The 25,658-nt window shown below is 41.6% G+C and overlaps 1 long non-coding RNA gene across 1 annotated transcript in view; it reads left to right on the forward strand.

The window, feature by feature from the left end:
- The first annotated feature begins 1,333 nt into the window (after positions 1 to 1,333).
- LOC128938817 (uncharacterized) overlaps positions 1,334 to 25,658 on the forward strand; it is a 38,562-nt gene continuing 14,237 nt past the window's right edge. Inside the window, exons 1-2 of the long non-coding RNA XR_008483189.1 lie at positions 1,334 to 1,574; positions 8,886 to 8,997. This is a non-coding gene — a long non-coding RNA (uncharacterized LOC128938817). The remainder of the gene's footprint in view (positions 1,575 to 8,885; positions 8,998 to 25,658) is intronic.

Consider the following 25,658-nt stretch of genomic DNA (forward strand, 5'->3'; position numbering starts at 1 on the left):
TAGGGTGCGTGGTTGAGGGTTAGGGTGTGTGGTTTAGGGTTAGGGTGCGTGGTTTAGGGTTAGGGTGCTGTGGTTTAGGGTTAGGGCGCATGGTTTAGGGTTAGGGTGCTGTGGTTTAGGGTTAGCGTACGTGGTTTAGGGTTAGGGTGCTGTGGTTTAGGGTTAGGATGCGTGGTTGAGGGTTAGGGTGCTGTGGTTTATGGTTAGGGTGCATGGTTTAGGGTTAGGGTGCTGTGGTTTAGGGTTAGGGCGCATGGTTTAGGGTTAGGGTGCTGTGGTTTAGGGTTAGCGTGCGTGGTTTAGGGTTAGGGTGCTGTGGTTTATGGTTAGGGTGCTGTGGTTTAGGGCTAGGGTGTGTGGTTTAGGGTTAGGGTGCTGTGGTTTATGGTTAGGATGCGTGGTTTAGGGTTAGGGTGTGTGGTTTAGGGTTAGGGTGCTGTGGTTTATGGTTAGCGTGCGTGGTTTAGGGTTAGGGTGTGTGGTTTAGGGTTACAGCGGCAGTACCAGATGGGGACGGCCGGACTGGGTGATCTCAAACCGCGGTAACTCGGTGACAGCGTTGGTGAGACACTGAGAGCCCAAGGTGGCGGTTTTCACCTCTGAGTTATCATTACTAATTCTTCTGCGCCCTTCTTGGGTATATAAAGGACTTGGTGTTCCCTACAATCCAAAGCTGACGTAAGGACGACTCGAGGGAGGCTTCTGGTCTCCACCATCTCCTCTCTCGGGACCCCCAGCTGGGGACGGCACTCAGCTTCTTCCCAAGTCCTTTTCCCCTTCCACCCGTGCCAGCGCTCCGAACCAGCCTGCGGGCAGGCAGGCGAGGCAGGACAGGACAGGACAGGACAGGCCGTGCCGAGCCGAGCCGTGCGGTGCCGAGCCGTGCGGTGCCGAGCCGAGCCGATCCGTGCCGTGCCGAGCCGAGCCGAGCCGAGCCGAGCCGAGCCAAGCCAAGCCGAGCCGAGCCGAGCCGTGCCGCCGGGGCCCTCACGGCCGCGCAGCCCAGTCCGAGCCCCGCGCGCTGCCCCCGCCGGCCGCCCCGCGCCGCGCGGGGGAGGCGGGCCCGACCGCTGCACCGCCCCATTGGCTCCGCGCGGGACTCTCCGCGCTTCCCGGCGCCCCATTGGCCGAGGCGCCCCCTGCCCCGAGTCGATTGGCGGAGCGGGCCGGGATCCCCTCCGGCGGGGGGGCGGCGCTGGGGCGGGGGCGGCCGCTCGGTCACCTGCGGCCGGGGCGGCCCCGCTCCGCTCCGCCGGCCCCGCCGGGGCGGCCGCGGCGTCACCGGGAACGGCCGGGAAAAGCCGGAGAAACAAAGAACATGGCGAGGGGAGGAGGAGCTTACGCCGCCTTAACCGCTGGGAAGGGCGCTCCGGGGGCGTACAATGCCCGCCGCGGGGCGGGTTCGCTTCCCTCCGCCCCCTTTCCCCGCCCTTGTGGCCGGGCTGGCGGGGGGCTGGGGCGGAACGGGATGGGACGGGCTGAACTGGACTGGATCGGAGGTGGCCGTCGGGAGCGGGTCCGCTGTCTGCCGCAAGTTTCGCCCAGAGTGGGAAAGTTGGGCGGGATCCGTCCAGGTAAGGAGCGGGCGGGGGTCCCGGGACACCTGCGGGCCGGGCCGCGCTCCCGCTCCGCCCGCAGCTGCCGGCGCTCCGGCCGGGGCCGCAGGTGCGGCGGGACGGGCGGCCGTGCCCGGCGGGCCCCGTGGGGCTCAGGCAGCCCCCGCCTCTGGAAACTTTTTAGGAACTTGGAGGGTTGTCCGCCCTGGTTGTCTCCCTGTCGGGGGAGAGCCGTCGCCGTGCGCTACCCCGCGGCACCTGGCACAAAACCTAGCGGGACTATCGGGGCCGGAGCGGGAACCTCCGAACAAACTCATCCGAAATTGCGTGGAGTTACAGCCCTACCTGTGGAGAGGTGCCGGGACCGCTGCCCTGGTGAAAAGAAAACTCTCCAGCCCATTTTCTCCTGGCGTCTGCACAGAGTGCGGCTCTCTGCTGGTTTTTCTCAACTCTCAAATTATTCTTTAGCTCTGGTCTTGAATAAATATTGCTCATGTCAGAATGATTATGGTACTGTTGAGAGGCCTTGGTCGGGATTTTGATTCTTTTAGTTTGTACTTAGATGGAGACTTTGTTGTTTTTTTTCTTTTTTTAACAAACTTTTAAACTAACTAATGATTTGAGCATCCGGTTTGAGGGGTAACTTAAAAGAATCGTACTAAGCGTTCAGCTTTTCGGCGTTTGTTTTAAGATGTCTTGAGCTAGTCAGCTGAAGTTTGAATTTTCAGAAATGTGTAGAGATAAAGAGATAAATCACTGGGCTGCCTAAAGTCATGATTAATGAGTTCATAATTAATTCAGTTACGGTCCCGTCCCCCCCCCATCCTCCCCCAGATTCACATCGAGGCAGCTCAATTGCATATCAAAAGCCTCTTCTCATTTTCACTTAGTAAGTTATTAGACTTTCAAACTGTTCTTGCTCTTTCTGACTTTGCTCACACCCTGAACAATTGAAATGAAGTTTTGGGGCAAGTGTCTCAGTGTACTTGCTTAGACACAAGAAATGAAGACAGCTTAGTGATAGAAATGCCAGGAGCGTAAATAGCCATTATTTTCTATCAAAGATTAATTAGTTATCATCTTTATATCTGCACATGTAAGTATAAGATGGGTAAAATTTTAAGGTGAAAGTGCACAGAAGCTCTGGAAGGTACTGTTACACATTGCCCCAGCCTATGAAGAATATCTCTTTAAAATGTGTTGACATTTAATTGACCTTTGAAAGTTCATTCTGTTAATCATACTCAAAGCACTAAAGCTATGGTTGACTGATCTGGTGCTCGTACATTCAGCCGTGCTCAGCATATAAATTCTGCAGCATAATTGCTACTTATTGAGCAAGAGTTTCTTTTCTTCTCTGAAAATGAGAAAGTTTTGCTTTGCCTCCGGCTGGGTGCTGCGGGTAAAGTTGTGAATCCAAATGCTTTCCTGCCATCAGTTGTTGTGGCGGGTGTGGCCTCCAGCCAGGCAAGAAATTCCTTTGCTGAAACTGTGGTTTTTTCCTTCCTGAGGCCGCACATAGGGCAAGGTAACCTTGAAGGTTACTTCTGTATCTGCTTTGAGTCAAAACACAATAGGTCACTTTGCTTTTTGTGTTTTAAGCTCTTCTATAAGCCAGCTGTTTGAATGGAGAAGGCTGAGTTTAAAAAGTGTGATTGCAGAAGATAACTCCCCTCTCCCCCTCAAAAACTTGGGTCTGGAAGTCAAACCTAATATACCCATGTTAATATGCATGCTACCTTTTTATGGGTGTTATCCATAGCTTTGTTGTATCTCAGACTCATACAGATACAGGGCATGGAAGCATTACTTATGAGGTCACTGTCAAAAGATGTGGGTAAATATTAATTTTTACTGGGTTCACTTTCTGGATAGATTTCCCATTGAGGCTAATAGTTTTTGTGTGTTGAGACCTCTTGTGTCATATAATGAATTTGTAAGTCTGTCCATTGCCTTGTGAGAAATGAGGGAAATACTAAATGTTAAATGCAGTGTCAGTGATTCCTAATACATCATTAGCTCTTTGCTGTTACTATTGAAAACTAATTAATAGCTCTTAGTCATAAATCTACTTACAAAGTTAGAGACCTGGCATTGCTGTTGTAGTTTCCTAAGCTATTTTGTCAATGCTGCTTTTGTACTAGAATCCCCTTCCCTGAACTGTGAACACAGATGTGATGTTCAAGGTGCATTTGGAGCCACATAGCTGCCCTGACCTTGGGTTGGTAGGAGCTGTTAAAGCCCACAGAGGGAGAGGTTGTCATCTGAGCAAGTATTTTTGTCAGGGCTTTGTCCACCAGCACACAAGTGCTTTGAATACTAAAAAGTGATCCTGTGGTTGGGTTTTGTTTATTTTAGTAGAATACATACAAGTACCACACGTGATTCATTTTACTGATTCTTTGGAAAGCTGAGTGAAGATAAATGTGCCAAGGGCATGTCTGTACTTTCTGTACAGTTGACAAAAGGAGGAGAAAAATATCCAGGGTAGCTTAAGGGCTGAAGTGTGCAGATGCCTGACCTGCAGCTGCCCTGATGCCCATAGCCCAGAGTTGGCACCCACTGTGTCTGTGGGACTTGCAGGAAAAGGCCATGCAAGGTGTCCTCTGTCACCTCAGAGGACATCGATCAGATCCTCAGGGACCAGCAGGACATGTAGAGAGAGATCTGCTCTTCAGCTTAGCTTTTATAGAGGCTTAAGTCTTAAGGGTCTAGCTAGGTGAAGGTGTCAATCCATTTGTTATTTGCAGTTGCAAACACTGCCCTGGAATGAGATGCTGGAGCAGGGTCCCCTTTTCTAAAGGGGTCACCTTACTGATTTGTGGGAGTGATTTGAATGTGGTGGCTCTCCTGGGTGGCAGAAGCTCCTGGACTGAGCTTCTCCTGTTGAGAGCAGTGGTCACAGCATGGATGGCATCCCCACATGGGCGCAGGCATTTGAGTGGGGGAGTGAAAGCCAGGTTTTGAGTTGTGGCTGAGACAGGCCCAGCCGGGGATTTAAACCTGAACCCTTGTCTTAGTGTTTGTATTGTACAGAAAGGTTTCTGGTGCAACTAATTCTTCCCAAACTCCTTATTTTATTATTGGGATAAAGGACAGATCTGGAAGTTTCACATTCTTGCACTTCAGCAGTTGAGGAGCAGCAGGGTGAGCAGGGGATTTGAGAGCCACGTGGTGGTTTGGACGTGCAGTATTCGTTCAATCAGTGTTGTGAAGGCCTCAGTGTTGGTACAAGTACCTGCTGGCAGGAAGCTGTGTGCTCGGAGAGTAGCAGCAGCCAAGAACGGATGTTTAAAGTTTTAATAATATCTAAAACTTTATCAGGCACCTAAACCCTTGAGAGTTAAGAGGGAGAGAGTTATGAAGGTGGTGGCTGATGTTCTTTCTATCTGCATTCCTAGATTACTCTGAGGAGGATAATGTGAAGTCAGTCTCTGAAGATTGTGGCATTTCGTGAAAGGAATGTAGCACTGGGCCATAAATTAACAGGAACAGGAAAAGCTCATTCTCAACTCCAGTTTATTAACTCAACCATTTGCATATGTAATCCTTTGCACCAAAAACTTGTACTGTGTAAATACATCTTTTACAATAGCAGCCTACCACAGCAAATTGATTTTTGTGCAGGAAAGTTTCCCTTTCTCTTTTATATTGAGGTATGTAGAAAATTAGTTTTATATTATTCTGTAAGACTGCCTCTGTCTATGACACTTCACGTTGAATAAAACACATGATAATATGTTCTTGATCAGTGTTAAGAGCCACAGATGCTTTTACTCTGTAACCATTTGCAATTTTAGAAGCATGTTTTAGAGTGCATACATAGACAGGTTCAGTTGCATTATAACATACTCGCTGGTCAAGGTGAGCCCAAGCCATCCTAATGTGACATGCCTGACATAATCCCCAGGGGATTAGTTGTTAAGACATTTGAAAAATAAAGTCAGGTCTTGCTTCAGTGTTTTTCCTTAGTGACACATGTCCTAAATTAAAGCTTTTGCAGCAAGTTGATTATAAACTTTCTCTGAGTCTAAGCAACTGAGAGCTGTTCTTAGAGCTGTCAAGAGATGTACTCATAGCTCTAATTTTTAGCTGACTACTAAATCTATATTTATCTATCAGGGATTTTCCTCACTATTGACCATCAGAAAAGTGGGGATTTTTTTAATAGAAAAAGGTTTCATATATGTCCTGTTTCTTTTTCTGTTCCTTTTCTGTAATCTCTGGGCAGTTATGTCTGCTGTCGGGAGTAAAATGCAGCCATACAAGCTGTTTGCATCTATGGAAAGCTGTGTGGGGGCAGCATTGAGAGTAACTCTTTGTGACTTATACTGGAAACTTTGGGTTGAAGGTGAGGAAGAAGGATAATTCTGAGTTCCCAATGCCTGAAGTTAATCAGTAGGGGTTTCTTCTCACTTTGTGCCCTCCTCCCACCAGTCATTTCTCACATGCAGCTCTATTTCAGCTGTTCCAGAAAGGGTCACTGCCTTCTCCTCTTGCAGAACTTTGTAGTGTGTGCGTTCTTTGGCACGTCAGCATTGATCGCTGTGTAGTAGTTTTTTGAGCACTTTGGAGCTTCCCCAGTGTCTTAGCCTAGGGCATTTATGCTGGTAAGGCCTCTCTTCTCTTGCTTCACTGGTCAGTCTAATGCTTTCTCCTTGCTTTGTAGGACTGAATTGTGCCTCTCTTTTAACTTGGTGGGCATTTTTTTTTGTCATGTGCTTATTAGTCTCTTGTAACTTCTGCTTCTGAAAAGTTGTGAGGAAAGACCTTTTCACGGTGGATGAGGAGAAAGGATAACATTAACAAGATTCAAGTTCATGGTCCTGTCAGTATGATGTCAGCATTTTATCTGATAGGTTAGAATGTTTAATTTCAAACTGTGGGAACAAGCAAGTGTTTAACTACAGATGTTCAGCCTCATTCTGTTCCCTCGTTTCATAAGCCTGGTCACACCCCAGAAAAGGGGAGGCTGTTGGAAGTAAATGAAGAATGGGACTTGAATAGGTGTATTGCCCCAGTTGGTATGTGTGCAAAGTTTAGTGCATTTGCTGCACATGAACTCTAGCTTTGTTCTTTAAATCTTGCTGTTATATTTTTCATGGTGTTCTTAATAAAGTTGCTTTCTGCACACTTTTAGTGGATGTTTTCCTTCATGTAGGACCCAGTAGCTCTCTTTCATCTAGAACTAATTTCTGGTAATGTTCAAGTACCTTTGGGACAAGAGTAATCAATGCATTGCACAACCTTGTGGGTAAGGATGTGTAAGCTGAAGCCTTGCAGACTCTTCTGCAACATCTGGGGCTTGGGCAGTTCACTGTGGAGCACATTAAATTGCAATAGTGTTGTGGTCAGAGTCTGTATTTGTTTTGATCTAGGGAGATGAAGGACAAACATTTAAACATTATGATTGTGCTAATTATTTTGAGAGTCTTTATGTCCCAGTTTTGTGTTTGACTTCTAAATGAGGAAAGGAGGGATGAGAAGTAAAAAATGGCCTTCCCTGTGTTTGCAGGGTGTCTGGGATGGGTGCAGCGTCCTACCTATAGGTAAGCAGAAATGATTCCTGCATTATCAAACTGACCCTGAAATTGGAAATATGAGGGTAAACTTGTGAGATGTGAGTCACTGGGCTGGATTGGAGTTAAAGCCCCTGCTGTGCTCTTGAGAAAAGTAGGGGTGTGACTTTAGCACAAATTACATGTCCCAAATAGAGGAAATAAGAAATGTGAGTTAAAAGACAGTTCGCAAAATACAGGATGAAAGTGTTCTAGAAGTTCTTGGAGGGTGTTGGGGCAGAATTTTGTGTTTGAACATAGTTCTTGTCAGCTCAACATATGTCTCCTCCTGTGTGCAGGGATCTCAGGTATGTGCTCTAACTGTAATGTGTCCCCTGTGCCAGAGGCTTATCACTCCAGCTGTATTTTGCCTTTGAAATGAACAGTGCAGCTGAATGAGTTGTAAATGCTGCAGGTATTTTGTTCACACTGTTAAAGCTAAGTAAACGTTCTTTGCTGAGCTTGGGATCTATTACGTTCTGCTCCCTTGGACAATGCTTCTCCCATAAAACTATAAGGAGTTACTACGATTGGAGACTGTTTTCTGGTCTAATATATGCTCTTTATTCTTTTGCTAACCCAGTACGTGGTCTTTGTATTTATCTGACATGGGAAGCCACAAACTTGGTGGCTCTGCCCTGGGAGGTGACCCAGCAATGCGTAGTTAGGCGCAGTTTCAGGCCGGATGCTGCATGCTGGTGGAACAGCAGCTGGCACGGCGCTTGGCTCTGCCGGCAAGGAGGGAGAAATGCTTTGAACCACCTGGGTGTAGCCCCCTAATGCCAGCTGATGCCAAAGAACAGTCAAACATGTTGCATCTTCCTTTGTGGCCAGTACTTAAAGTTTGCAGGCTTCACAGTGATTCCCTCATGACACTGAAATGGAGAAGAGTAAACAACACTGTACTGTTCACTGATGCTATAGCAGAGCATAAATAGTGCTCATGCTCCTCTTTAGCCTTCACTTGTTGCTGCAGCTGGTTGGGGGAGATGTGTTTATCTAAGGCACCTTTGTTTCATGTGGCACATCCAGAATGGGTTCAAGTACAGGTGTCAGGAGTGCAAATTGATAAATAATATGTTTTGCATATTTACATTTCAGTTAATACATCCCGCACTTCTTTTGCTTTTGTTGTGTGCTTGTAACTTAGATTTCAGAACTGTCATGTGTGTATTCTCCCTCTGTTTTAGGTTTGTATACTTTGGTTTTCCTTATTTTGTTTTTTCTATGCTCTTCTCAATCTCTGTTTCTTTGGGTTTTGCCTAATATTGTGGTTCTGTCTTGTGTATCTGCTCATCCATCTTCAGGGAGTTCTCTATGTCCTTCTTCCTCTAGAATGATTGAGTGAATATATTCTTCTCCATCTTAAAGGCTGTAGGGATTGTGCTTTTCTGAAATCATGTTAAGTCTGAGATTATGTGGTTGGTTTTGGTTGTGTTATGTGTACATTTCTTAATATAATAAATGAGAAGTCATTATGCCTACCTCTGGTGGGAAATTTAAATTCTTCAGTGTTGTTTCTGAATACTTATGCTGCCTTAGCAGGTAACCTTTATCTACATGAATTGAGAGACAGCTGCATTCAGCAGTAATGTGTCACTTTAAACACATTCCAGGTTTTAAATGACGGTACCAGAGAAGGACACGGTTGTAATAATGATTGTTAGAAGCTATCTGACTTTTTGCAGACAGTCCTAATAATAAGAGCTATGCAATCTGAACTGCTGAACTTCTGGAATTACAATAACTTCTGTTCATGTATGTGATACAGATTCCTGGAAATCTGAGGAGCAGACTTTGGCAGACGAAGAATGTAATTCTTCCCGGAGGTGTGGGTACCTCTTATGAAGGGGACTGAAGTAGGATCAGCTGATATCCAAGAAGTAAGTTCTTGGGCTTTTTTTGCCAGATATATTCCTAATGAGGTACACTGTAGTATTCATTCACTTGGGTGGATTAGAAGCTGATTAAAGTCTTTAAAGATTAGACATTGAGGAGAGAATTTTGAGAAGAGGCTTAAGAAAACTAGGCACTACATGTTCATGATTTTACCAAGAGCTTTGACATCTCATTCCCAAATGTTTGGCTGTTTGTGTCTCATTTGGTGCATAATTTCAACTGCTTGTCTGCAACTGCCTTCTTAGTGCAGGGGGAGCCTGCTGCTTCAGGCATTTTAGAGCTCAGATGCAGTTGAGAGAATTGGATTCATCTGCAACAGTTGGAGATACTCATGTGTATCATAACAGCTGTGAACTTGAGTTCATATAAGTAATGTGTGCTTAATCTTCCTGTGCTGTCAGTGACAGGAAGAGGAGGAATAATATTTTCCCATATTTAATGATGATCTTAAAGTTTTTGACAAGCAAATTTGAAAATGGAAACTATAAAGCAGCTTAGGAAATAATTGCCACGAGTGAAACTTTTGCAGATTCTATGTAGCTTTTAATTTGCATTTTCATCTGTTGATATTCCACTGTTAATCTGATATGATTAAAAACTAATTTACCTGCCTCAGTTACCCTATCACCTTGTCTATATGGAAGGTAACAGAAAAGGTACAGGCTCTGTTTTTGAATTCTAGGAGCACTTGGCAAGTTATGGTTTAGTTGCTTTGTTTGTTTGTTTGTTTTTGTAGTTATTTCTTTGTCACCAATAATCCATTCATCTGACGTAGAAATTTCAGGGGAATGAGGGAAAAGCAGTGGAAAGCTTTTCTATTTAGAGAACAGTGCTTAAGTGCTACCAGTTTGCCCCTTTCTCCTTCTGGGACATGCGCCATAAATTCATGAAGACATTGAAATGTTCAAATGTTGTTCCTTTTGTCTTGCCTGTATTTTACCTGTTCAGATATGTTTCACCTTATCAAGATCAGCATGTATCGAGTCCTGTTGATTGCTATTTGACTCTTGAGCACTTTCTTACTGAACACCTCTGTAAGAATACTTTACAAATTAAATATCAGACTGGTAAAGACAACTCATTGCCTTCTCCTGCATAACAGTCCATACTGTGTGCCTCACAGTTTTAGGTTGACCTTCTTTTGACTACAGGTGTAATCTGTGCTTTTAAAATGGAAAGGTAGCCATATATGGAGTAAGATTGCATATTGTTGCTGATATAATTTACTTAATCTAATTAATTCCATTTTATAGCCTTCCTACATTTTCCTCCTTTAAGGTGTGGATATTAGGCCAGTATATTTACAAATGAAATGATAATTTTAGTGTGATGAGTAGAAGTAATTAGGCTGAAATAATTCTATTCTGCAATCAGTATTTTGCATTTGAGGTTTTTTTTGGTTTGGGTTTTTCTTTTTTTTAATTTTGTTTTGTTTTGGTTTTTCTTACTATCTATGCATATTGTTTTACAAGGTGATTTAATTGTATTTCTTAGCCGGCTTTTGATAAGATGAGACTGGTTAAGAGAGGAACTCTTTTCCTTTCTTTCCAACATATTGTTATAGTAAATATATTTTATCCTGTTCTTCAGTAGATCTCACACAGGAAAGGCCATTACCTCCTGATATTGCCAACTTTGTGTAAGGTTGGGGACCTTACTGAGCGTTTCATAGCTTGTTATGATTGCTCTCCTAAGGAGAGAGGGTGAGTGATCCTGTGGCTCTGATGTGGTATATAGATGCCAAGTGCTAGGAATTCCTGGAATGTAGAGTTGTGCAGCACTGATAAAGTTTGCTTTGTTTCCTTAGTGACTTGACCCATTGAGAAAATGTGATTGCCTAGGAAGCTTTAGTAGCTCAAAGTTTATATTGAATAAAGGGAAAGGCCCTAGCACAATTCTGCTTGTTTTCACCTGCTGCCTGACAGAGTAATTTTCTTAACCTTAGTATAGAAAATATAACCCTGAGTTTTGAAAGTGATTTATAGAGATCCTTCACACTTATCAGTTTGAGTAAATACGCCACAGGCTTCTGCGTTCCAACTGCAATCTTTTCATAACTTACTCAGTTTACAGTGTGGTAATTTCATTTGGGGGTAAAAAAGTTTCAAGGAAAAACACCTTCTAATTAGAGTGATATAATCGCTCTGCTTGCCTGCTGTGGTTTCATATGACTTCAGAAAAATAGTTGAGTGATTAATCTTTAATTTTCCCCATCATTAACTTAATAAGGAAGTGGGAGATAGAACAAAAAACAAACAGCAGAACTGTACAACTGAGACGCTGTTATGCCAAATCTTTTTGGCTTTTTCATTTGGTGAGAAATGCTATTCTGCCAACTCCATGTGAAGTGTAGCAGCAACTGGTTAGCTCAGACAATTTGTAGGAATCTTTATTGAAGCCTTAGCAGAGCTTACTATACAACTTCTTCCTTCTTCCCCACTGTCCCCTGTGGGCTGGATGGGTTTTTTTTCCCATGGTTTTATTTAGAAGCAAATATTGTATAAGCTAACTTCTAATATTGTATAATTTCTTTGCACCCACTTTTCTGAGGGGAAGGAAGCCATCCCAGACACTTTGGCAAAATAATACCCTTATAAAGGGTTTGGTTCTATTTTTGTGCCAGTTACTATCTTTAGTTTCTGTGCTGATAAGTGAACTTTGTTGTAGAGTAGTGCGGTTTTTATATGAATGTGACCGGATTGGTCAAGTCTCTTGGAGAACAAAAACAAACACAACAGTGGAAGCAAGTTGCTCTTTTTGTTCGTCTTTAATTCTTACTGGGTATAAAACAGGCAGCATAGTATTAGAAGTATAATGCTTGAATAGAAAATATGCCTGGCTGTTTGCAAATGTTCCTCTGGAAGTTATACTTGATTTCATTAGTAAATACTATAAACATAGTCCAGTGTACATCTGCGGGCAGCAACACAGCAACAGAAGTTGTAGTAGATCTTAGCTAACCTGCTTGGAGGCTTCTGCATGTTAATAATATAAAATAAACAGCCAAGGAATGTGTATTGCTGTTGACAGTGAGCGACTGTAAACATCCTCGACTGGAAGCTGTGAAGCAGCAGATGGGGCTTTCAGTCGGATGTTTGCAGCTGCCAACTGCCACAGACGTCAAGAAATGTTTGACACCTAAAACATAGCTGTCTGTTTAAAACTCTTATTTCATCTATCACAAGCATACGAATTAGGCCAGGCTTTTCTACATACTGCTTAATCTTTCTTCTGATGTCTGTGTCTTAATATCTATAAATCATCCAGTCTCTGTTAGGAAGAATCAAAAATGGAATCAGGTTTTATTTTTAACTGCAGACTCAGTTCTAAGTTTTCAGAGTTGCTTGTTTGTACAGATTACTTGGCTTTGATTTTACACTCCGTTGGAAAGTTTTCACAAGATTATTTCACATCTTTATCATCTCTCTGATGGTTCATTTAGAATTTGAAATGCTAAGCCGTGTAGGAAATAATCACTTAAAGGACTTCTGGAAACTAGAAATTCACCAGTAAACAAAACATTGGGGGGGGGCGGGAGGGGAAGTATTATAAATTTAATTTTCCTGGAAGAGGCCCAACTCTGTAAAATTATAGGGAGGTCAGGGAAATTTCATGTGTCTGGGTTTACTTCTGATGTATCATAGCATCTCAGCTGTCTGAGGTTCCATGATCTTCCCCTTCACCCTCCCTTGCAAGAAAAAAAAAAAGGAGGAAGTGCTAAAAGTTGATTCATACTTTTCATACTTTTCTAGAAGTCAATTGAGGCAATTTCAAGATTCCAGTCCTGCCAATTAATTATATGTGTGGGCGAACCCTGTTGCTAAAATAACAACTGTAAGAGATAGAGAACAATTTATGTGATTGGTACACTACTTAAGGGTGATTCCTATCATGCCAGAAAAAGAGCAGTGAGGTTGTAGCACATAACTGATTAAAGTTGATAATAAAAGCACTAGTGAATTCCTTCTTGAGAGAATCTATAGAAGATATGCATCTGCTTGGTGCATGCATTAAATATCGATGGTCTTGGTAAAGCGAGTTGTGTTGTTAATTGTTTTTTTCTTATTGTCAGTATCCTTTTTTCTCAAATATGTTTGTGTGCAGGTTTGTATAAAAGTATGAGAGGAGATAATCTAAACATTACTCTGTCCCTTTACATTTCACATAAGAGACAGATACCATAAGACTTTCTGGACTTGGTGACTTTTTTTTGTAAGGGAGTTACTGTCCTGGTCATAGTTCTTACAAAACATTATTGTCATATAGGTGGGTAAAACAGTATCTGCAATGTCAAAATCCCCATATTCTATATTTGAGAAACTCCACTGATCTGTTTGGCAAATAGCATTCAGTGAAGATTTGTACACAGGTTCAAATTATATTGAACAGGACCAGTATACAAATTAATTTCAGGATTGCTTGAAGGTCCTCTTAGGATTAGCACTGGGACATCATCTTGCACATTTCTTCTTCATAGTAAGGTATGAGGTCTCCCAAAAAGAATTTACAGTCTGAGTCAAGACCAGTGGCATCAAAGTGGAATTTAGATGATGTGGGCAGAGGTCACGTGGGAAGATGGGGGGAGGAGGGCAGATCTAAGTGACACTGAAAAGCTTGTAGTGAACTCAGAAAAAGAAAATTCAACAAATACAGCATTTGACTTAAAATAATTGAAAATTTAATTCAGGGCCAAGTTAGTTGCTCAGGGTATGGCTTACATGGGTTGTAGAAGTAGCTGAATTTTTGGAATTTATGGCAGAAGAAATGTGGGAATTACAGGCAACAGTCAAGTTACATTTGTGAATGATAGAGGTGGGTGTTGCTGCTGACAGAGTAGAACACTAATGAACAGAGTTGTGGTTTAACAAATAACAAGTGCTTGGAGGAGTCTCTCTGAGCTTAAAACTGGCTTTATTGAAAACCACGAGAAGTTTCTAAGTGAACTTGTAATGAAATTTATGAGACTTGGATGCACTTGAGAAATGCCATCTAGGCAGAGGATTCTTGACATAATCGCTTCATCTGGAAAGCTTCACAATAGTTTTGAAGAGGATTGAGCAATAGGAAAAGACTTGCATAGGCAGAGTATTTAATATCAAGAGCATTAAGTGCCTCCTGTGAAGATTTACATATTGATAATATTTGTGCTTTGGCAGGAAATTCTTTCAATACCCATTCTATTACTCTTCTTCCTGAATTACGTACCGTCTCAAAGTTCAGTGTGTTTCCTCTTGGAAAATGTAGTAGTATGTTGGACTGTTTTCTTCAGCCTCTCTAATCACACTACATGCACATGAGTTTTCTTCATAAAAAGCAGCTTCAGACGTGTAACCTGCTCTTCTGCCGACTACCTCTTAAAAACTGCTAGGGCTAAACTTCAGAGGAATTTATGGTGGTTTGACCGTGTCTGGATGCCAGGCGCCCATGAAAGCCACTCTATCACTGCCTGCCACCACTGGACAGGGAAAGAAAACAAAACAAAAGGTTCATGAGTTGAAATAAGGATAGAAAGAGATCACTCACCATATATTGTCATGGGCAAAACAGAGTTGACTTGGGGATATTAATTGAATTTATTACCATTCAAAATTAGAGCAGAGTAAGGAGAAGTAAAACAAAGCTTAAAGGCACCTTTTCCCCACTCCTCCATCCTTCCCAGAGTCTACCTCCTCCCCCACATTGGCAAAGGGAGATGGAGTATGGTGGCTATGATCAGTTCATCACAGGTTGTTCCTGATGGTTCTCAGGGAGAGTCTTTCCCCTGCTCAAGCGTGGGATCCCTCCCATGGGAGACAGTTCTCCAGGAACCTCTCCAGTGTGAATCCTTCCCATGGACTTAAGTTCTGCTCCAGCCTGGGTCACTCTTGCACAGGGTGCAGTCCTTCAGGCACAGCCTGATCCAGTGTGGATCCCCCACAGGGTCACAAGTTCTACCAGGAAACCTGCTCCAGCATGGACTCCTCTCTCCATGTGTCTGTGGGTCCTTAGCAGGAGCCTACTCCAGCACAGACTTCCAGCAGGGTCACACCATCTTTTGGGCTTCCACCTGCTCAGGTGTGAGTCTCCTCCATGGGCTGCAGGTGAATCTCTGCATCCCCACAGAGTGCAGGGGAATCTCTGCTCCAGTGCCTGGAGCACCTCCTCCCTCTCCTTCTCCACTGACCTTGGTGTTTGCATCGTGTTCCTCTCGCATATTCTCACTCCTCTGTTCTTTGAGCCCAATTATTTTTTCACTATAATTTCTTTTCCTTCTGAAATATGTTATCATGGGGCACTACTGCCTTCTCAGACCGGCTTGGCCTTGGCCAGCAGCCAGTCTGGCTGTCATTGGCTTTGCCAGACATGGGGAAAGTGTCTGGCAGCTTCTCACAGAAGCCACTCTTTCAGTCTCCACTGCTACCAAAACCTGGCCATGCAAATCCAATACAAGAGTGTTAGAACAGTGGCTCTTATTTTCTGTCTGAAATAGCAGCTGGCTGCTAGCTTTGTCTTACCTTAAATATTGGTGTATGTTGTCTTACGTGGTATTTGTTGAGGTCACTGTCTCACTGAGGAGGCAGGGTGTTGTTTTCAGGCCCTGGCTTTCAGATTTGGATGGGTCAAGTCAAGCCCTCTTCACACATCTATGGAATTAACAAAGTATTCTTAAAAAGCTTCTTCACTCCCCAGCCCTGTTTGAAAGAGAAGAACAAGTCTTGTCTGTAGGGTGTTGCTTTTGACTCTGCAGCAGTTGTGTCTGCCAACCAGGAAGGAGGGAAGTAAAAGAGGAAAGTCAACCAGTGTTATTTACATCTGCATGCTGTTTATGGAAATCTTTAAAATGACAGGGCAGCTGTTGGAAACAGCCCAACCCATCTGCCTACATATGCACTTGTTATGAAGAAAATACAGGTGATGATGTGAATGAGAAGCTTTCAGTACTGAGCTGCTGTTCCTACTCAAGCTGCACTCAAAGCTGTATATTGTTCAGATATGGGCTTTAATTCTTTGCTTGAAAAGTGAGTGTTTAATCAACCTATTTCTGGAGAAGTTCTCTTTGTTGATTATATGTGAAATAGGCATTCAACAATGTGCTTGTGTTGTTTAGAAACAGAATAAAGATTAACTAATCCTGTATCACTGAAAAAATCTGACTTATGAGGATTTGATTGAGTTGAAGTGAATTGAGTTGAATTTGGTATATAACTTTTTTCCCTTTAAGCAGTAATTTACAGATCAAGATGCAAGAACAGATTTTTTTTCCTATTGTCATATACAGGCTCTTTTGGTTTTTTCCTAAAGCTTCAAATAGTTATTATGAAACAAATAACTGAACAAAGGATATGGGAAGGAAGCCACGTGCCATGCAGTGACATAGTGTTTTTCCAGATGATAGCTTGAGGCATCTTTTTAGCTGTGGATGTCAACATAGCTGCTTTTATTTAACAATACATCTCTTAATTTAATATGGATAGCCAGCATTTTCCTCCAATTCAGGCTTCCTGTTATTGGCACTTGGATTTTTCTTGTGAATAAATTGGAAATACTTTCTGTAACTTTGTCTTGTGTTGCTGAAGTATTTTTTCTTTCTCCCTTCCTTGTACATTCTTTGATTAAATACATACCTCCTTTCATAGTGCAGAGCGTAGAAATTTAATTCAAGAACTTCTTCCTGTAGTAAAGCAAGACTAGCAGTGGAAGAGAGGGAGATTGCTCAGAGCAGTTTTTTTGCCGTCTCCTTTGGTCATTCAGTCAGTAGCAGATCTTTGAGCATCGACCTGGAGGAGCTCTGAGCCATTCTGTCTTCATTGCACTTCTGTTGTAACTCTTCTGTGTAAGGACAGCTGCTTTTAGCTCTCCAGGATGCTGTGCGGAGATCTCTTGTCTCTTTGCTTTCACCATATCACTCATCTCTTTGCCTTTCCTTGACTGACCTTTATTCATTAGATGCAACTTAAACTGCTTGCTTTTGTCTTCATCACAGCCTGCACATGAAATAACTCCCCCATTCTGTAATGCTATTATTCTCCATTATGGACCTGAAATTTTTCAGTCCTTTTTAAACCTTTTTCCTTGGTCTCAGAAATAAAAGGTTAATCAATCAACAACCTTTTCAAGCACTTTGTGGTAGTAAAAGATTTGGGAAGTGTTTGTGCACTCTGCTGAAGGCCATAGGCTGTTAACAGATGTTCTTACAGTACTGTGTATAGTACTCTTTTTTCCCCTTGCCCTCCTCACTTTCTGTATACTTAGAGAATAGGATTCATATTTTCATATTGCAGTGTTGACTTTGCAGAGTTGATAGCTGCATTTCTGATGTGTGCTTCTTTCTGGGGAAACTGCTTTGTTCTGCAGAGCAGTTGAAAACATTTTACTTCCTCCAGAAAGATTTTCACCATTCTGCTTAACAACTTTGTGTATCCTTAATGTTCCTTTATATATATATTTTTATATGTATGCTTGAAACTAACTGTAGTAAGAAGTTTTACTCTACAAGGCTGATATACTGTCCCTTGTATTTTTATTAGTGTGTGTGTGCATATGTGTATACACACACTCCTCATGGGAGGAGGAGAAGAAAGAGGCAAAGGAAGCTGTGCAGATGGCCTGGGTTTTTCCTACCCATTGCCTAGACGTGCATGCCGTGCAGGGTAAACCAGCCTTGTGTTCTAGAATTTCTTAATACAATTAGTTGCTAGCATTCTGCCTGTAGTTGATGACATTATTCAATGGAATATGTACTTATCTGAAGCTCTTGCTCAGAAATCAGGGGCTTAAAAAATAAAGCAGCTGAATACTTACCTGCATTAGGTACAAATACTGCTGTTCCTTTAGAGCAAGGATCTTATTAGTGTGTCAGCAATTTAATTTATGGAGGCTAGAATGATCTTTGAAGTTCCTCTATTTTGATTGTTAAAAGCTATGTAACCTTAAAGCCTTTCTAGATATCTGATGTGATTCTGGGATTCAGACAGTAGTTAATTCTCTAACTATAAATGTTCCTCATCAACATCCTGAAAGGTTTTCAAAACGTACAGAAGGGTTTTTGACAACTTAAACTAATCAGCGATGAAATGGCAGAAAGCCTGTGTGAGACACAGGCTTTACCTGCTATCTCCTTGAAATCATACCTGCTATGAGGGGTTTTGATCTTTTGTTTGAGTAGTGGTGTTCCTTGAGATATTCCAGCCAGTAATTGGAGCTTCTGTGTAATGCAGTGAAAGCAAAGAAACTGGCTTAGATCCTAGATTTACAGGGCAAGGGCAGGACCCAACTAGGAGCAGAGGGAAAAGCATATAAAGGAGCATGGCTCTGCAGAGTTAGCAGTGTCCTAGCTGCTAAACCTTCTCCAGCTCTTCTTAGAGAAACTTGAATGTGCAGAAGCATCTTCAGAAATACTTGAAAGACACAGGTCAGACTTACTTGAAATGGCTGTATATATTCTGCAGAGCTTCTTAGATGAGGCCCAGGGCTGTGACCCTGCAGGTGTTCAGCTCTTAGCAAAGGTGGCAGCCGTTGACAGGTCGATAATACAGGTATCTGTGAGTCAGTGAAGTGCCTCAGAAATGCTTATTTTATGAATATATGAGCTTCTTCACAAAGAAACTGATAGGAATTATTAACATTCTAAAAATAAGCATGGTTGTGTCTTAAGGTGGAAGTCCACTGGAAATGCAGTTTCTCTGTCCCATAGTGGGTTAGAGTGGTTGTCATTGCCTTTGAATACTCTGTGGGATTCTAATTGTTAATGCAAATTGGTAGGAAATACCTGTGATATGCATTCATATTGTTGAACTTATTACAGCTGTGCTGCAGTTAAATATATCTGAGCTGCACTGTTCTAGGCTTGCATTAATTAATAAGGAGAGACCCTTTTACATGGCAATTTTACATGTTTTATTTTAGATACACATTTAGGAATGGGATAACTTGTCCCCAATTGCTCTGCTTGTTTCTCTCCCTTAGCTTCAAAGTCAATCTGGGATAGCGACCTCAGGTGTACCCATCTGTGCTCAGAGAAGTCCGTTTGTAGTCAGATGAATTCAATATTTTTTCCTCAAAGGAAAAAATTCAAAAGGTAGAAAGCTTTTGAACAACACAAGGGGAAAGATGAAATATGAACTGAAAAAGTGTAGCACTTTTGAATGGCTTACAAAAATCTTACTAGTCATGGAAAAATCCATAATCAAGGGAGATAGCAAAGATAAAATGTCTGAGAATAGAGGTGGAAACGGTGCTTTAAAATATTCTTTCCTTTCCTCCTGCCACAAGAAATCCCTAAATAGATGTCTGTCAGCTTTTATTCCATGAATATAAATTAGCAGATAATGAAGCAATGTATAAAATTAGTAAGAAAATGTCATGGATGGAGGCAGGACAGCTGGACAGTCAGAAAAAGAAAGAAAGACTTTTATTAGACACAAAAGGATTTTAAAGTTGGTGCTCAGGATCAGGTAGAAGTCAAAATTATATAGTAGTGCTTAAAGACAATACTCTATATCCTTGTCAGGCTTGTGATTAAAAAGCTGGGGCGTAGTCAGATACAAATGTTGATGGCATTCTTTCAGCTTTAGCAATCCACGAGAATGTTTAACAACAGCTATTAAAATAAGACATAGTTTAGAAGATGCCAGTAACTTGTATCAAGGAATTGGAGAGCGGTAATATAAAAAACTGTGTGGATTGGTAATCTAAAATTAGTGTACTCCAAATTACAGATGGAAACTAAATAAAATTATTAATACCAGGACTTAACTGGGTGAGTAGAGTTTACAACTGCTTATGGACTTGGTTGACATGGTCAACATAGACATATAGACAGCTAGACGAGGTTTTTGACAGAAATACTGAAGTAGGACTTGGACCAAAGTAGGTAAGTTGAGTAGGTCCTACCAGGAAATGGAACTCACTTGTTACATTGTGAATTGATTTTATTTCATGTTAAATCAGGCAGATTGATAGCTTCATACAAACACTAGCCTTTATGATATATTCCATGATAGTGGATTTGGCAGCCCAAGCATCCTGATATAAAAAATTGAAATAGTAAAAAGTCTAGATGTGATGTATCTGGTCAACAGATTTAAAACTATTGATGAAGAATAGTCACTGAGTGGTATCTTTCCCTGGGCTGGAGAGTGGTAGGCTTTGATTCTTTTTTTCTCTTTTTTTTTTTTTTCTCTAGAGAAATCCTCAGGTATCCCTGTTAGCTTGCAAGTGAATTAAGTATTGGGAAGGTACAATGAAAATGCGAATGGGTCATATGGTAGGTTGGTTGTATCTCTTAGGAAGCAAGGTGGTATCTGTCACCTTGAATGCCACCAAAATACATCCATGTACACATTTAGAAACCAGAAGTGTAGGGAATGTTTACATATCCTCCAGGCTGAATTATAATTATATTATTAACAGTGAGGAGTTAGAAAAGTGACACTATATAAGACTAAGTGGTATTTTGTACTTTTTTCAAGGCAGTGTGTGCTTAGAGGATAGGTGAACCGTGGCTATAACCTAGTACATAGCTTCTGTTTTGGAAAAGGGAAGGCAAGGTTGCTGTCTATTGCAATGCAGTGGGCAGTGTCAGGAGATGGGGGAATAGAGGGAGGCATGAAGAATGAATATCTGGCTTAGCAAAGAAAAAAAAAAAAAAGAGAAAAAAGAAAAAATAAGCTAGTAAAGCTGAAAATGTGGAATGGATAAGCATGGGAGAAACAGTACCAAAAGCTTGAAAACAAGTGCTGCAGGTAACATTTTTGAAATACTTAAATATTTTCAGTCAATTTTCTGTGTTGAGCAGTAGAGCATGACTCTGTCAGGCAAAATATGTCACCAGTGTACCTCTGATGCATCTGATCAAAAGCATTCCTGCATGCCTCACTGACAGGGTGGAAGCAGAGCACTGACCAGCTCTGTGGGGAGTGAGTGTGTGGACAACAGTGTGAGAGGGATCAGCCTTTAAGTTAGGGTGTCCTAAAGAGATGTACCTTTGTGTCTGAGAGAGAGACTGGATGCTTGGTGTCTCCTGAAAATCAAGCCTTCAGAGGATTCATCTCCATGCAGTCAGCAAAGAATGCTAATTGGTTGGGGTTTTTTTCCATAAAACATGGTTGTGGTCTTTTGACCCCTAAAGAGAATTGTCAGCATCATCTTACAGCTTGTATTGGATGGTATTTTTGAGAGGGATAGAACTTGGCCATATAAAACCAGCATGTTAAAAGTGGCATTTTAGAGTTCAAGGGAGTTGGCTGGTCTCAGACCTGAAGTAGCTGCGCTATGGATTACTTGTAACACTGAGCATGCTCTATTGCTATGAGCTGAGGTTAACAGATCAAATTCCTAAGTTAGTCAATCTCTGATACATCTTTTAAATGTTGTTCCAGGTCTTCAAAGTAAGCCAAATTCTCTCCAGCAACAAATAGTTCCACTTCTCTGAGAATACTGAACAAGTAAATAAGTCCAGCAAAATCTAAATGCTGTTTGGCAAGACAGGATAATGCTAGAAACACTTGCCAAAATTGACTTGGCAAAAGTTGTTCTGTTTTCAGTGGATTTGGAATAGAATCTGACAAGATCTCAGCTCTCTCTCCATGGGAACTATGTGAATCTCCTAAATATTCTTACTATTGGGTGGATTGTGTGTAAGGAATATAGCTATAGAAGCACTTGGAAGCCTTTCTTGCACAGCATCCCTTATCTCTAAAATGTGAGAAATGGAATATAGCTACATTAGCAGAATAATTCTGATGCGTGTTAAAAAAATGGGAAAGTGTGCCTGTAAATAGGAAGAGGCAATGCTTTCTCCACTATGTAAAACTTAGTAGTTGTTCTGTCCCAGTCTGGCCTTAGTGAAGGTCTGATTCCTGTCAGCAGAGCACAGTCAGGAGGGCTTCTGGGTTGACAGCCAGCAGATTAATATCTTCCCGTGGAACAAATCTCAGAAGATAGAAGAACAAAAAAGAATGGAAAGAAGTCTAGGCCAGTACCCTCCAGTGTATTATTTTTTTCTTCAAATTTCCAGTGGTGCTTGTGGTAGCACAAACACAGATTAGATGCTACTGTTTCAGTTTAGGCTGTTTGCTGACAGTGGGGGGAGTAAATGGTTTGGGGCATTAGTTAAATTTTCCAGGCATATGTGACAAAATGGAAACTAATACTTTTACACTTTGTGCAAACAGTAAGCAGATAAAGGAAGAGAAATAGATTAAGGCAAACAGAACCACTGGGGGCAGGGGATAAATAAATGGCAGTCTAAAGAGAGAGAGAAAACTGCCATAGAATTCGAAAGTTGTCATGGCGTTGTTTCCTTTTCTATTTATTATTGAGTTTTGAAGTCCTGATCTGACTAAGCTGAATATTCAGGCTGTAGCAAGATGCTGGTGGTGTCACTGGTGATGCCTAAGATGGATGTTCAAAGCAATTTAAATGCTAAAAATTAGACAGGGTCTCCCTCTGGAGGTCTTTAAAGGCATCTCTGTCCATGAAGGGATTTTTGTACTTTTTTAATAAACACTGCATCATTTATTTCCCAAACCTTGGAATTATTCTGGATCAGGTAGTTGCTTCTACCTCACCCTGGATGTTTAGTGGAAGCACAATATATGACTGAACCAGACTGGTCCGTGACTGAATGGGAGAACTCACCTGTTCTGTATGAGTGGGTTTTTTACACCATACTGAAAAAAAGCTGGTTAAGGCAGTTCATGCAGACAGATTAAATAGAAGGTTTTGGCAAAATGTTCTGGTCTAATCTTCTGGTAAGTGACTAAGGGATCTAGAGAAGAAATTACATTTGGTAGCTCCTTTAAAACATGGGACCCTAAAGAAGTAACTGCAAAGGCTAAATCGCTTGCATAGCCCCCAAACCACAGTAAAGAGCAGTGGAATAGTCAACAAGTGATAGCTATATTCTTATCAATTATCAAAAGAGTAAAGGATGCATTCTGTTGCATCTGACTGATGAAGGATGTTTAAATTTTCTACTTTTGCCCCAAGTTTCTATGCTATCTGTGTTTGTAGCTGGTGAAGATGTCCTTGGTAGGGTCATTGGGGCCTGGACAGTAGCCCTCTGGTCACATGCCTGAACTAGGTGCTAGCTAGGATCTCTGAAGCATTGGTAAAAATTGCATAATGCTGATGGAATCAAGGTTTACAGGGGAGGCGGCTGGAACAGAGGTCAAACTGATGGGACATTTGAACTGACAGCACTCACCTATGTCTAGGTACCTTAATTAGACCCCAAATGTCTGCTGTAGAGTAAGCTGAATCTCCCTGTAGGCATTTTGACTGTAGAGGACTGCATGGTTTAGGTGTCTCACTGCAAGTTTAATCCTACCCTAAGTGTCTTTGTCTTATTCTTCTTGAATCTGTAAATAGACAGGCATACCTGTTGGGATAAAACCTGTGTAAGTAGTTCTCAGAAGAATCAGGATTTTGCCCGAGAATGTCAAAATGGTGTGTTTTTAGATAGATCCATGCAGTGTTACATTGTAGTGAAGTGTTGACAATGTTCAGAGATAATCTGGCATTTCATTCCTAGAGTAAGTCTCTTTTCCCTTGAATAAGTCTTTCAGGATTTAGTGTGGCTTCTGTTCTCTTTGGAACTATATTGTCTCTCCTGTCTGTTGCCTAATCCACGTGGATATTTTTCTGTAGCTCTGTGTAGAACATGTGGGGGCTTTGTGAAGTTGCTAACACTGTGTTTATTCTCTGCTGTCTGACAGCCTTAAGACAGGAAGCTAAGGGGTTTCAATTTCAAGATGGATCAAGTGGAGCATATTGGAAACCTGTAAACAAGAAGTCTGATCTCCCCTCTTTTTTCCCTTAAGTCTGCACCATAGCAACTATCTATACAGAAGGATTTCATGTCTTGTATGAGGAAATCTGTAAAGAAGCCTTGTTGTTCTTTTGTTCATTTCTATCACAAAGATATTTTATACAAATATATCTGGTGCTGTCCTGGAAGGTTGGGTGTTTCATTCCTGGGAGGAACTGACTGCAGATAGCAGCTTTGTTAAAAGATCTTTTTCTTTCTGTTACATTTCCTTCCATGTATGTGTGCTGAGCTGAAAATCCGATTGTAAAGGAGATGCAAACCCATAGTGAAAAAAGCATGCAAGTTTCCTAATCTGAGCATTCTCCTCATGAGGAAGATCTGCAGGTTTTTCGCATTAGTAAAATGGAATTAAAGTGGTAGCTTTAGGAAAAGGAGAACGTGAGTGTTTCAGTACAGAGTTTGAATAATTAAGATTCAGAACTTGACACATTTTTGCCTCAGGCATTTTGGAGTTGCTGCTTATGAGAGCAGTATTTTTTTGGAATGTTTCAAATCTTCTGTCAGTATCACTGATGTAAGACTGGTTCAGCACTTACACTGCCTAGTGGACATACATTGAGGGGAAGAAGGTATAAGTGCTTCTCTTAAGACACAGGCAAAAAGCTGCAAGCATTTAATAAAGGTATGAAAAACATCTTCCTTGCACTAATGTTGGCTGGACTCAGGTCTAAGCCTGTCTCCCACTTTTCTGTGGTTACGTATGTGGAGAAAACCACCAACTGAGTCTTTGATGTTTGTGAAGGTGGTAGCACAGTGGGCTGAAGCTTAGGTATCCTTGCTTTGGTACTCTCCTTGAGATGCACACAGTTTGCCTTGTGTTCACAAGTGCTTATTGTCTGCAGCTCCTCTTGACTTTGTAAGTGTACTCATTGACTCATAGCTGAAACAGATTTAAAATATTTCCAGAAAGGGTATTGGTGCTTTAAATCCTTCAGACTTGTGGCCTTTACTCTGACACCATGGGACACAGGTGATTAGACTTGGTCATACCATTGTCAGTGCTGCTCTTGCAGAGAGGTTTTCTGAACTCATGACAGACCGCACTTGCTGGGGGTATTGACTTAAAGGTAGTGTCATAGGTATTCTCCTCCATGAAAGCTATAGAACAAGAAAATGCTCCTAATTGCATGTGTAGAATGTCGGCTGACTGTTTTGGATTCTGGTGAGGTATCTTTCTTCCTAGAGATTCAGCAGTTCCTAGTAGAACACATACAGATAAAGCACTTTTGCTTTAGAAGTAGTTTTTAATTTTTTGAAGGTGTTTCTGTGGTTGCAGCAGACCTGTTGTGTGAAGTATATGAGTAGAAACAGGATGTGCTAAAATTGCATCATGAACTAAAATCAGTTGTGACAGCCATCATGTATTGAGAAATAGTTTGCACTGAATTTCTTGAACTCTTATGGAATATCTTGCAGAGTATCAGTTTTCTACTGAAAAGAAAATCTGAAGATATATCCTCTAGTTTTCATTATAAGCATTAAATCATCACTTTGATTTGATTGCATTTTGGCTTATGTTGCTAATAGTCTTTAATTTGCTGGAATGGGTTTGTGGAACTAGTTTTCTCCGCTTAGCAGAGAAATATCAGATGTTGGGACATAATTTCAAACCTTTCTTTGAGCTGAAATATAACTAATGTATCTTGAATGCAACTATGCTTTGAGGCTAGTATATATTATAGGTTTTAACTGTGATTTATATCTGCTGTTATTTTAAGCCTCCAGACACTTTAAACAAGGAGCGAAATATTTGCATTTTAGAAAATGAGGTGTGTGGTTTCAGATCTTCTCACAGAAATGACTGTTACAATAAATTCTAATGCAGAAGATTTG

The sequence above is a fragment of the Melozone crissalis genome, unplaced genomic scaffold (assembly GCF_028551555.1).
Source record: "Melozone crissalis strain CALT ecotype California unplaced genomic scaffold, PUWL_Pcris_2 ptg000027l_1, whole genome shotgun sequence".
Classification (NCBI taxonomy): domain Eukaryota; kingdom Metazoa; phylum Chordata; class Aves; order Passeriformes; family Passerellidae; genus Melozone; species Melozone crissalis.